Consider the following 13038-nt stretch of genomic DNA (forward strand, 5'->3'; position numbering starts at 1 on the left):
CTTATCACAACACCTTAAGCTATTATGTCAATTTATTTTTTTGCAAAAACAGTCATTCCCTGAAATTAATGTTAAATCTCTTCCTAAGTTAGTCCAACCAGAAATAGTCTAGTTATGCATTACAGCATAGCAAACTCTCCCCAAACTCCAAGGCTTTAAATAACAGTCATTTCATTGTATTTCACAATTCTGAGGGCCAGGAATTCAGGCAGGGCCCTCTCCTACTCCCCAGACTCAGGGCATCTCTAAATGGTACTTTCAGCAGAGCTGCTGGACGCCGGACACAAAGGTTCAGGCCTCAGGGTCAAGGTGGGAACTGCCAGTCCTCTTAAAAGCAAGTCATGGACCACCAGGGCATCACTTTCACCCACGCTCTGTCAGCCAAGGCCATCACAGCAGCCAAGTTTCCAGAGGAGAAGCAGGCCTTCCTCTGCTGGGAGAGCTGTCAAGAAACGCGCACCCATCCGCAATCTCCCACAGCTGCCTGACCTCAGAGAACAGACTGACGTCATGGAACCAAAGCATGTCCAAGTATCTATGTCCAGCAGTAGGAAGAACTGGAATGTTTATATCAATTTTTTCTCCTTAAAATTGGTCATGTATTCCAGTTGAATTTCTTTGCATCTCTCTTCATTTCACTTGACTGTTATAACCATAAGGTGGAACTCATTTAGGTTTGCAGACACGTTTGTTAGTGCTGAGATATGTACCTCTCTCCATCTCAGTTTTCTTCTTATTAAATTGAGTAAGAACTATGTGATTGCTAAGCCTCCTTAGAACTCCATGATTCCAAGATATTTAATCTATCTTTTCATCTCATGTATAATGTGCTTGTAGTAGTTTAAAAAATTATTTAATATATTTAATGTCTCAAAAGTATACCAATCCAAATTAAAAAAGTATATACATGTACTTACATATAATTTTACATAATATATAACATGTACCAATTATATGTAATATATACTATGTATTAATTATATATAATATGTATTAATTATACGTAATATATAACATGCATATTTATACCCTAAGTCTCTGCCTCAGCTTTATTTCCAGCAAGTTATTCAAGAGCTTCTGCATAATTTAAGTACTGCTTACTTAAAGATTTACCACTTTAATTACAGACATTCTCCCTCTTTGAAAATCCTTTAGATGTTTAGGGAAATCTTACAGCTCACTCAAGTCCATATAATTTATTTATATAACAAAATTTTAAAAGTTAACTAAGACCTTCCTCAGTTTAGATTATGATCAACTGCTTTAAATTTTCCACCTTTTCTCATTTTGTACAAAACACTCTCTTGCAGCCATAATTTCCAAAAAGTTAAAGTATTAAAAAAAAAATTGCACCCATCGACCTCAACCTCTATCTCCCTCTAAAACTGAGTGATAGTGAATCTCTGGATTGACACTCAAACCTAAAAAGGGGGAAGAAAAAAGAAAGTTACATTATAACAAAAATGTCATGGAATTTTCTAGACATTTCTTTAAAACTACTGGTGTATATTAACTTTTAAAGAGAACAAAAAAAACATGTTTGTATAATAACTTATGTCACAGAAAGAAAAGGTCTGGGGTTAGAAGAACCAAACATCTTCAGATGCATAAGTTTCAGGCAAGGAATGAGATGCCTGATGAGAAGAGGATACGAAAGGAAGGAGGAAAGGGCGGGATGGGGAAAGCCCATGTGCAGGAAGAAGGAAAGGACAGAACACAGGGTCTGAGCTCTCATCGGGCTGATGCCAGCCAGGCCCTGCTGGCACCCCTCAGGAAATGCACCGCTCAGGAAGAGCAAGGACTCGGAGCCGATGTGCCCAAAGTATCATTCATCCCATCTGAGATGTAAAATGGAAATGTTTTAATGACAGTTCTTAAATATTTGTTGTTGTTCAGTCGCTAAGTCACGTCTGATTCTTCATGACCCCATGGACTGTAGCCCACCAGGCTCCTCTGTCCATGGGATTCTCTAGGCAAGAATACTGGAGTGGGTTGCCATTTCCTCCTCCAGGGGATCTTCTCAGACCAGGGATCGAACCTGCATCTCCTGCACTACAGGCAGATTCTTTACCACTGAGCCACCTGGGAAGGCCGGTTCTTAAAGATGCATGGTTTTATCCTCACATTTGAAAAGTAAGCTCATAGCTGAGTTGTGTTCCTGCCACCCCCATTCATGTGTTGAAGCTACTTTAGAATGTGCCTACCTGAGAAGGGAGATCCAACCAGTCCATTCTAAAGGAGATCAGTCCTGGGTATTTTCTGGAGGGACTGATGCTAAAGCTGAAACTCCAGTACTTTGGGCACCTCATGTGAAGAGTTGACTCATTGGAAAAGACCCTGATGCTGGGAGGGCTTGGGGGCAGGAGGAGAAGGGGACAACAGAGGATGAGATGGCTGGATGGCATCACTGACTCAGTGGACATGAGTTTGGGTGGACTCCTGGAGTTGGTGATGGACAAGAAGGCCTGGCATGCTGTGATTCATGGGGTTGCAGAGAGTGGGACAGGACTGAGTGACTGAACTGAACTGAGAAGGGTATTTAGGGGGCTGATTATTCAAAACGAGGTCCTGATGGTGGGCTCTAATCCCATCATACTGGCATTCTCATCAGCAGGGGACACACAGAGACAGGAAGGACACAGCCACCGAGGAAAGACCACTTGAGGCCCTGGATCACCCGGCTGAGGTAGAGTCCGCCCGGTGTCTCCGCCATAATATTACGCTTCTCCTTCCGTCTACACCGTACGGCGAGATTTCAACATCCTTGAGCCTCAGTTTCTTCCTGTTGTAAAATATGGACAAAGCTACCTCACAGTGCTCTGGAAGCAATTCTGTGAAATGATGTCTTCAGTCTGATGGACGCGGGCAGCATCTATTCTGTGTGAACCTTGAGCAGAAGAGTGAAAATGCAGGCGCGCACGGCTTTCAGCCCCAGCTCCAAAGCCAAGGAGGGTCTTAAAAAACAGTCCTCCGACCCATTCTCCATGAGCCTGGAGCCCCCAGTGTCACAGTCCGTCCTTTCAGTGAAAGTGAAGGTGCTCAGTCGTGTCCGACTCTTTGCAACCCCATGGACTGTAGCCTACCGGGCTCCTCCGTCCATGGGATTTTCCAGGCAAGAATACTGGAGTAAGTTGCCATTTGCTTCTCCAGGAGATCTTCCCGACCCAGGGATTGAACCCGGGTCTTCCGCATTGTAGGCAGAAGCTTTACCGTCTAAGCCATCTGGGAAGTTCAATATCTCTCCCCATTTTCTCAGTCAGAGAACACTGCTGACTTTTAAAATTGCACACGGTGAGGGTTGTGAGTCAAGTTTTATTTGGGGCAAAATGAGTACTATAGCCTGGGAGATGGCACCCCAGATAGCTCCGAGAGACTGCTCTGAAGCTGTAGGGGGAAGGTCAGTATATATGTGGTTTTGGTGACTGGGAAATGCACGCAGTAAAGCACATATTTTCTGCAGAATGTTGCTGCCAGTCACCAGGAGAAGACGTCACCAGGAAGAAATTTACTGCTTTTCTAGACATGAAGAAATGCAAGAACTGCACTCATAAAATCAGCCCCTGAGAATATTTAACTCGCTGAAGACCTGTTCCACCAGTTTTTCGGGGGCACAGAGTGCCTCATTTCTGCCCTCCACCCTGAATGCCTTTCGGGGGCGGTTGAAGGTCAGCAGCTGCAGTAGCACGGATTTCATCCTTCTAGAGGTAGATGGCGCGCACCCATAGGCAAGTGCCAATTTGTCATTGACAATGCCCAGCACCTAATACCATCTTCAAGGGTACAAAAGTCTACCACACACTCCCCCAGCAAGTCCTGTGGCCACTTCCATTCAAAGGTCTGAAAAATAATAAGCAGCAAGGAATTTTTTTTTATCATCCTTTGTTTTCCTCTTACGCGGCTATCTGTTCCATCAGTTGCTCATGAGCAACCTTATGGAATAATATTTAATTAGCCCCTTTTGGACACTCTCCCAGTTTTCCAGTCTAACACTACTAAGATAAAAATACAAATTTGAAGAGTGCAATGCTGCTACTGCTAAGTCACTTCAGTCGTGTCAGACTCTGTGTGACCCCATAGACAGCAGCCCACCAGGCTCCCCCGTCCCTGGGATTCTCTAGGCAAGAACACTGGAGTGGGTTGCCATTTCCTTCTCCAATGCATGAAAGTGAAAAGTGAAAGTGAAGTCGCACAGTTGTGTCCAACTCTTTGCGACCCCGTGGACTGCAGCCTACCAGACTCCTCCATCCATGGGATTTTCCAGGCAAGAGTACTGGAGTGGGGTGCCATTGCTTTCTCCAGAACAGTGCAGTAGTACATAATATTTAATCAATTAATGAAAGGAGTTCACTATATAAAGTACAAGTGGAGTGGGAAAAATCCCCTCAAAATAGAGGTAAAGGATTACATTTCTCCCAAAGACCCATTAAGATTACTATGACTCTAGATCACATAGAGTGCCTAAGTACCAATCCTTTTTTTTTTTTATTGAGGCTAGAAACACAGTAGGAGTTCAGAGAAAAGAGAAGTTAGAGAAGGCCGCTGTGAGTGAAAATGTTGCCTTCCATTTGGTGTGCTGCTGGCCAGTCGCTCAGTTGTGTCCTACCCTTTGCCACCCCATGGAGTGCAGCCCGCCAGGCTCCTCCGCCCATTGGATTTCCCAGGCAAGAATGCTGGAGTGGGCTGCCACGCCCTCCTCCAGGGGACTTTCCTGATCCAGGGATTGAACCCTCTTCGCCTGTATTAGCAGGCTGGTTTTTTACCACTGAGCCACCAGGGAAATTCTTATTCTGATTCGCTGTACTACAAAATCAGGTCTTTGTTTAAAGAACTTTAAAAATGTGTATGCAGGGCTCATTCTCATAATATTCTACACTTTCTACTCTATTTCATAGTCAGTCACCCTCTCCCATCAGCAGAAGGGCTGGAGGGCAGGTCTACAGGCCCTATTTGCTATCAGCAAGATCACCAATGAATTAGAATCAGATTGTACCCAACAATTTACAATTAGAATGAAACATATCTCCTTTTTTCCATTAGTAAAAACTTGTGAAATAATGAAGGAATCATTAAAATGAAATCTTAAAAATTACATCAGCCAAAAGAAAAAAATGGGCGTATCTTATGAATTTTGCCAGGAGAGAAAAATAAGACTTCAGATTTCAGTGTTCAGTTTCATTTTTCACTGTCTCACTTTTTTTTTTTCAAATTCATATGAATTTAATTTTCCTGGAACCTTCCCCTTGGTACAAAAGTACTAAAAATCCAGAAAAACACAAAGACAAGAAAGCACTCATAATTCTCTCATTTACATTGAATTCATATTCAAATTTTGTTATATGATCACAGGTTATATTTTTTCCATGCAAGTTTTTTTTTTGTTTGCATACTGTTTATATCCTTTTGCAGGCTTCCCTTGTGGCTCAGCTGGTAAAGAATCCACCTGCCATGTGGGATACCTGGGTTCAATCCCTGGGTTAGGAAGATCCCCTGGAGAAGGGAAAGGCTACCCCACTCCAGTATTCTGGTCTGGAGAATTCCATGCACTGTATACTCCATGGGGTCACAAAGAGTCGGATACGAATGAGCGACTTTCACTTCACTATACCGTTCTGCACACATTGCATGCTCTGAAATCTTCTTACTCAAAAATTTAAGAGCTGTATTATGTCATTATATGAAGCTCTTTATTTGACTTAACCATTTAGATTCTTCCCCAATGTTTTCTATTGCAAACAGTATTGTGGTGAGTACCCTTGCATACATGTCTCTCCATACACAGAATTTCATTGCAAAGAGTGATGCTAACCATGAGGGCTTCACTGATGGCTCAAGCAGCAAAGAATCTGCCTGTAATGCAGGATTCTTGGGTTTGACCCCTGGGTCAGGAGGATCCCCTGGACAAGGGAATGGCTACCTACTCTAGCATTCTTGCTGGGAGAATTCATGAAAAATGTAACCCCCACATTCTTACTATGTTAAAATAAATGAATATGATTAAAATTATGCATGTCATCTCCACCTCTCCCATCAGGTATTTGATGGCAACTGATGATTAGCAACTGCTCCTACAGTGATCTCATTTACACTAATTAACAAAACCAAATAAGGTTGAAATTTATTGTCCTGCTCAGTGAATCATGAGTCTGGCAGCTGCTCCTACCAAGGCTGGCATTGGAGCCTGGTTGTAACAGATTGTCTGAAAAAGTATTTTGCTGATTATCTTCTAATGAATTTATTCTTAGGAGACAATAGTATGAGAAATACATCAAGAGATTTCTCTACTGAAAAAAATTGAAGCTAATTTTACATGAGGATTTCCTATACAAAAGAGGAAGCTCCTTCAAATAATCAGCTTACACTGATGGAAACCAGGAAGCTCTGGTTTTATGTTACCATGGGCTGAGGTACCATCATTTATTTAATCAAACTTCTGTCATATTATTCTCTCTTCTTCATCATAGTATAATTTTACAGTAACTATGCTATGCTGATAAATATATGTTTTTGTATATGTGTAACAACTTCTGAAAGATAAATCTCTGAAAATTCACTCACTTGGCCAGACTATAAATACATTTAAAATTTTGTTAGCTATTTTCATTCAGAGTACCAATATATACATGATAGAAATATTTGCATCAAAAAAAGCATGAAGAATATCTATTTTCCTCACATTTTTAACAACAAAATACTTTCAAAGTTTTGGTTTGCAAATCAGATGGCAAGAAGAAAAATACTTTAGTTTGTCATTGTTATGGATGAGGAGGATATATTTTTATAAATTTAAAAACACTGTGTTTTGTTATAAGTATATTTTTATGTTTTTGAACAGTTTTTCACATACTTCTATTTGTTATTTTTTTTATCTAGTTGATAGCCTTTCTTATCAGAGCTCTTTATGTAATAAAGGAAAGTCATGTTTCTGCTATTTTGTTACAAATACTTTTGTTACAAATACTTGTGTCACCTCCTTTGACTTATGGCATTTACCACAGAGTGTTTTTACAAATTATATTCATTAAATTTAGCAATCTTCTCTGGCTTCTATTTTTGTTTTTGTTTTCAGTACTTAAAACACCCTTCTCCTAAATTTGTATTATTTGCATGGCTTCCTTTTACTTTCATCTATCTGTTTATTTGAGATGTATTTAAACAATGAGAGAGGCTTTGTTTCCTAGATAATTAACAGTTGTCTCCAAGCTACTTATTAAATCATTCATGGTTTCCCTCCTTGACATAAAGCATCACCTTTATAAGACACTCAAGTTCTCATATGCATCCATCGGAATTCAGCAAAACCAAACAGCTCAGAATTCTTTACCCCAGTAGGTAGCCAACAAAGACTTTATCCAGGCTGAGGCTGAGTTAAAGAGAGCACTGTTATTTAAATCTGGAGGTTAGATTCTATCTCCTAACAATAAAATGGTCACATTAGGTAAAATTGAGAGCTATACTGAAATTTAAAGGCATTCATCCCATCAAAGGGTAAAATTATATTTATGGGACATGATTTCCACTTCATACCTAGAGAAAAAACACAATTGTATTATACTCTTTCTTGATTTCTTTTAGGTTTTTGCAAATCATTTTATTGTGTTCATTTTATCAGACCCAATCCAAATTACACAGTGACTCGTGGGCCAGAGAAAATCAGTTTATAAATACAGACAGTAGAATTTTTCTATAAATCCGTTTTGTTCTTTATAATTATTAAAGTTGTACTGTGGACTCTTGCTAATTCCCTGCCCCCACACATACAGTGTTGTAAAACTGGGAGAAATGTACTCTGATTTAGCAAACATACCCCAGAGAAAAACCTATAGTTTTCTTGATCTTAATGAGCCAATTTATATACACTTATATCCCAGCCATCGAAAATTGGCTCAGGTCCTGATTCCTATCTTTTTCATTATAAACACTCCAACTTATCAAAAAGCAGGCAGTGTCTCTCGGGCCTCTGAGGCTTGGCTGGGGTCCTGAACACAGAGGGTCATGGGACGGTCTTCCAGACTGGCAATTAATAATAAATAGCATTTGCAGAGTACTTCACATCTTCAAAGGACTTCGCAAACAGTAATTAACCCACATTCTAACACTTTTAAAGGAAGAACCAGGAATTCGCTTTCGGTTTATGAATGAGAAACCAGCTTCCAATGAAGCTGTGGTTACGCACGGTCTTTTGGAGTTACAAGGAATATCAGGGCTTCTTTCCTTCCATTTCAGGCGAATCGTTCTCAGCCTCACCGTTACCGACATTTTGGTCTGGATCATTACCTCAGGAGGGGAGCTTTTCTGCTTCTTGTAGGATATTTAACAGCATCCTTGACCTCTGACCCCTTGAGGCCAGTCATACCACCCAAGTCCTGACAAATCAAAAGCTCTACAAGTGTTGACAAACGCCTGGTGGGCAAAAGTCACTCCCAGCTTCTATGATTTGCAACTGCCACTTTGTAGGAGAAAGGGCCAAAAAAAGACTGGTAATGCCGTTACAGGGTTCCTGGTACAAACGAGTTTTTTCTCCAATTCACATTCTGTTGTTACGTGAATCACAGTACCTCTGCACCTATTGCTTTTCCTCCTCATTTATATACAAAAATAATAACTGATGAGATAGAGCCTTCTAAATATTGTTCTAATATGAACTCACATGTGCGTGCGCACACACACACACACACACAGTCCTCATAACAACTGCATAAACCAGGTACCACCACTGCCCTACTTTACACAAGAGGAATCGTGGACACAGAAAGGTTGCCGAACTTGTCTAAGTCGGTGAAAAGAGTGTTAGTCGCTCAGTCACGTCTGACTCTTTGTGGCCCCATGGACTGTAGCCCACCAGGTTCCTCCGTCCATGGAGTTGTCCAGGCAAGATTCCCTTCTCCAGGGGATCTTCCTGACCCAGGGATCAAACTAGGGTGGCCTCCTGCATTGCAGATGGATTCTTCACCATCTGAGCTACCAGGGAAGCCCTTAGGCAGGTAAGCCTAGGTTCAACTCAGGCACTTTTCTTCCAGGGTCTGCGCTGTCGATGACTGAGCTATAACTGGATATATGTTGTATGTGCTTTTTTTTTTTTTTTTTCCCCAGCAATGAGTTTTGCAGAAGTGGAAACTGTTCAGTAAGTGTCAGCATAAAGTCTCTAAAAAACAACAGTGGTGATGTGAATAAGGAAAACAAAGTCTCAAGAAAAGCACTGGGGCAGCTGGGCCGATGTATATTTGTAAATAAGTATATGGTGAATCACTTGATAAACACAAGACACACTGAAGCGTAAAAGACTCACAAAGCATGATTCATATCCTCAAGGAGCCAATCCAGAATATGATATCAGATAAAAGGATTACAAGGCAGAAGATTATAAGGAATACCTCAAATTCTAAATTCCTGGGTGGTAGGGAGATTTATTATGCTGAAGGCACTAGGGTAGATCGTCTGGCAAAAACGTCATGTGAGCTGTGACTCATACTTTGCCAACAAAGGTCCGTCTAGTCAAGGCTATGGTTTTTCCAGTGGTCATGTATGGATTCGAGAGTTGGACTGTGAAGAAAGCTAAGTGCCGAAGAATTGATGTTTTTGAGCTGTGATGTTGGAGAAGACTCTTGAGAGTCCCTTGGACTGCAAGGAGATCCAACCAGTCCATTCTGACGGAGATCAGTCCTGGGTGTTCTTTGGAAGGACTGATGCTAAAGCTGAATCTCCAGTACTTTGGCCACCTCATGTGAAGAGTTGACTCATTGGAAAAGACTCTGATGCTGGGAGGGATTGGGGGCAAGAGGAGAAGAGGACAACAGAGGATGAGATGGCTGGATGGCATCACTGACTCGATGGACACGAGTTTGGGTGAACTCCAGGAGTTGGTGATGGACAGGGAGGCCTGTCGTGCTGCAATTCATGGGGTCGCAGAGTCGGACACAACTGAATGACTGAACTGAACTGAGGATTTGAAATTTGAGGAATGAGGCCCTCAGAGGACATTTCAGATGGAAAAGATGAGATAGTCATAAAGTTGAAAGGATGAAGTGTTATAAGTCAGTTTGGTTGGAACTGGCTAAGCAGAGAGAGATAAGATTGAAAAATTATCAGTTTGGTAATAGGTAATCACTATTGGATAATTTGGTAATAGATAATTAGGCAGGTAATAAATGGGCTTCCCAGGTGGTTCAGTGGTAAAGAATCCACCCACCAATACAGGAGATGCAGGTTCAACCCCTGGTCTGGGAAGATTCCCTAGAGAAGGGAATGGCTATCCACTCCAGTATTCTTGCTTGGGAAATCCCATGGACAGACGAGCTGGCGGGCTACCGTCCATGGGGTCACAAGAGTCAGACATGCCTGCACGACTAAGCATGCACAATGAATGTACCACAGTCTGTCTGAACTTTTCCTACTACAAGCAAAGGAACGCGAATGAGGAAGAATCTCTTCAGCGCTTCATGTGAACTAAGCACTGGTGAGCACTTTGACATACATTACCGTCTTTAATCACTCAAGGGTCTCAGAGAGAACAGGATGAGAAGAGCTATTGGTTTCAACTGCTGAGTTTTCAACTGGAGACTCAACTGGGAAAGCATCTGCTTCCCTGTGCTCATGGTTCAGTTTTTACAGCTATAGGATCCATCACAGCTTTTGTCTATGAAAGGCAGAAAGAAGAGAGAGAAGAGAGACAAAGAGGCTGGGGTGAGCCTGCTACTAAGATGGAGACTTCTACAGTGCGGGGTAGTTATGGAATACCACCCATCACCTCGTACTATTCTACTGACGAAGCAGCAAATCATGGTCCTGCCTTCCATCAAGTGGAAGGGATTCCGTTGCTGTTGTTACTGAGTTTCTAAATCCTATGCGACTCCTTTGTGACCCCATGGACTGTAGCCCATGAGGCTTCTCTGTCTATGGGATTTCGAGGATGGAAACACAAAGAGACAGAGACCATGGGGACCACCTTAAAGTCTGCCCACCATAGTCCATCCTCTGACCCTCAAAGATTTACTTCCCTCCCATATGCAAAGTAATTTGCACCCTGCCAAGCTGTGCAAGAGTCTCATCCCATTATAATATCAGCAAAGTACGAAACTCTTTGTCTACATCAGGATCAGGTGTGAATGAGGTCTCCGGTATAAAGCTCTCCATCTATGGATGGGCAAAACAGAAGACACAAATGATCTGCCCCCATACACCTAGCACACCGTGGTGGGAGTGACCAGGAATGAGAGCTGGACACATTGCCCTTTGGCAGGGAGGAGAAATGCAAGACAGAGAGGAGCCTCTGTCCACAGCAGTTGTGAACTGCAGCCAGGCTTGGAGTTTCTGGATTTGTTTCCAAAGCTTGGGAATGATTCTCTGTGGCTCTTGGCTCCACTCTCTGGGCTCGTGGTTCTGCCCTCTGACTCATCCTTTTTTCATGAAAGAAAGCATATGTTTGCTGTTGAGTAGTCTTCTGAGACTTCGTCCTGCCAGCAGAACTTGGGTGTTTTCCCTTGGTCTCTTTTCATTTTATACTCTCTCGGTCCCTTCCAGGCTAAGCTGGCAGTGTGTTTGCTGAGATAATTTTTTCAGGAACCCTGTGGATCTCCCGAGGGGGGTTCACAGTGGGGTTCACTCCTCTGGACAAAAGTCACACAACAGGGCAAGACGAGACCTTCTGTCCTTTGGCCTCCTTCTGAGATGGCTCAGAGACAAACACGACATCAAACCTACTCTGGGTCGTGGGTATATTAACAGGATGATGGAGAGGACCTGAGAGAAGGTCTTCAAAGAACCACTTGGTGCACTTCTGATCTTTACATATTTCTGAGCTCTCAGCAAAGTTTCCGAAGTCAGACCTTCAGTTTTTACTGTGTGTGATACTTTTGAAGCAATGTCTTCATTTCAATAGCTTTGCTATCTAGAGGCTGAGAATTTTCAAAATCATCAAACTACGTTTTCTTTCACAGGCAGAAAAATGGTTTTGTTTGAATCCTTTTGCATTTTCCTATGCTGCTGCTACTGCTGCTAAGTCGCTTCAGTCATGTCCGACTCTGTGCGACCCCATAGACGGCAGCCCATCAGGCTCCCCCATCCCTGGGATTTTCTAGGCAAGAACACTGGAGTGGGTTGCCATTTCCTTCTCCAATGCATGAAAGTGAAAAGTGAAAGTGAAGTCGCTCAGTCATGTCCGACACCTAGCGACCCCATGGACTATAGCCTACCAGGCTCCTCTGTCCATGGGATTTTCCAGGCAAGAGTACTGGAGTGGGGTGCCATTGCCTTCTCCGCATTTTCCTATAAGCAGCAATAAACCAGGGGGCACCTTGGGCACTTTGCTTGTGAATCGCCTTTACTATGTAACCAAGGCTGTCACCTACACACTTTTCACATAATGTCAGGAGTGAAAGGGAAAGTGTTAGTCACTCAGTTCAGTCAGTCACTTGTGTCTGACTCTTTGTGACCCCACGAACCGCTGCACGCCAGGCCTCCCTGTTCACCAACTCCTGGAGTTTACCCAAACTCACATCCATTGAGTTGGTGATGCCATCCAATCATCTCATCCTCTGTCGTCCCCTTCTCCTCCAGCCTTCAATCTTTCCCAGCATCAGGGTCTTTTCCAATGAGTTAGTTCTTTGCATCAGGTGGCCAAAGTATTGGAATTTCACCTTCAGGATCAGTCCTTCCAATGAATATTCAGGACTGATTTCCTTTAGGATGGACTGGTTGGATCTCCTTGCAGTCCAAGGGACTCTCAAGAGTCTTCTCCAACACCACAGTTCAAAAGCATCAATTCTTTGGCGCTCAGCTTTCTTTATAGTCCAACTCTCATATCCATACATGACTACTGGAAAAACCATAGCCTTGACTGACGGACCTTTGTTGGCAAAGTAATGTCTCTGCTTTTTAATATGCTATCTAGGTTGGGCATAGCTTTTCTTCCAAGGAGCAAGTGTCTTTTAATTTCATGGCTTCAGTCAGCATCTGCAGTGATTTTGGAGCCCTGAAAAATAAAGTAACTTACTATTTCCACTGTTTCCCCATCTATTCGCCATGCAGTGATGGGAACGGATA

This window comes from Bos grunniens, chromosome 12 (assembly GCF_055505025.1).
Source record: "Bos grunniens cultivar Pamir isolate PY7600 chromosome 12, Bosgru_T2T1.0, whole genome shotgun sequence".
In the NCBI taxonomy this organism is placed as follows: Eukaryota; Metazoa; Chordata; class Mammalia; order Artiodactyla; family Bovidae; genus Bos; species Bos grunniens.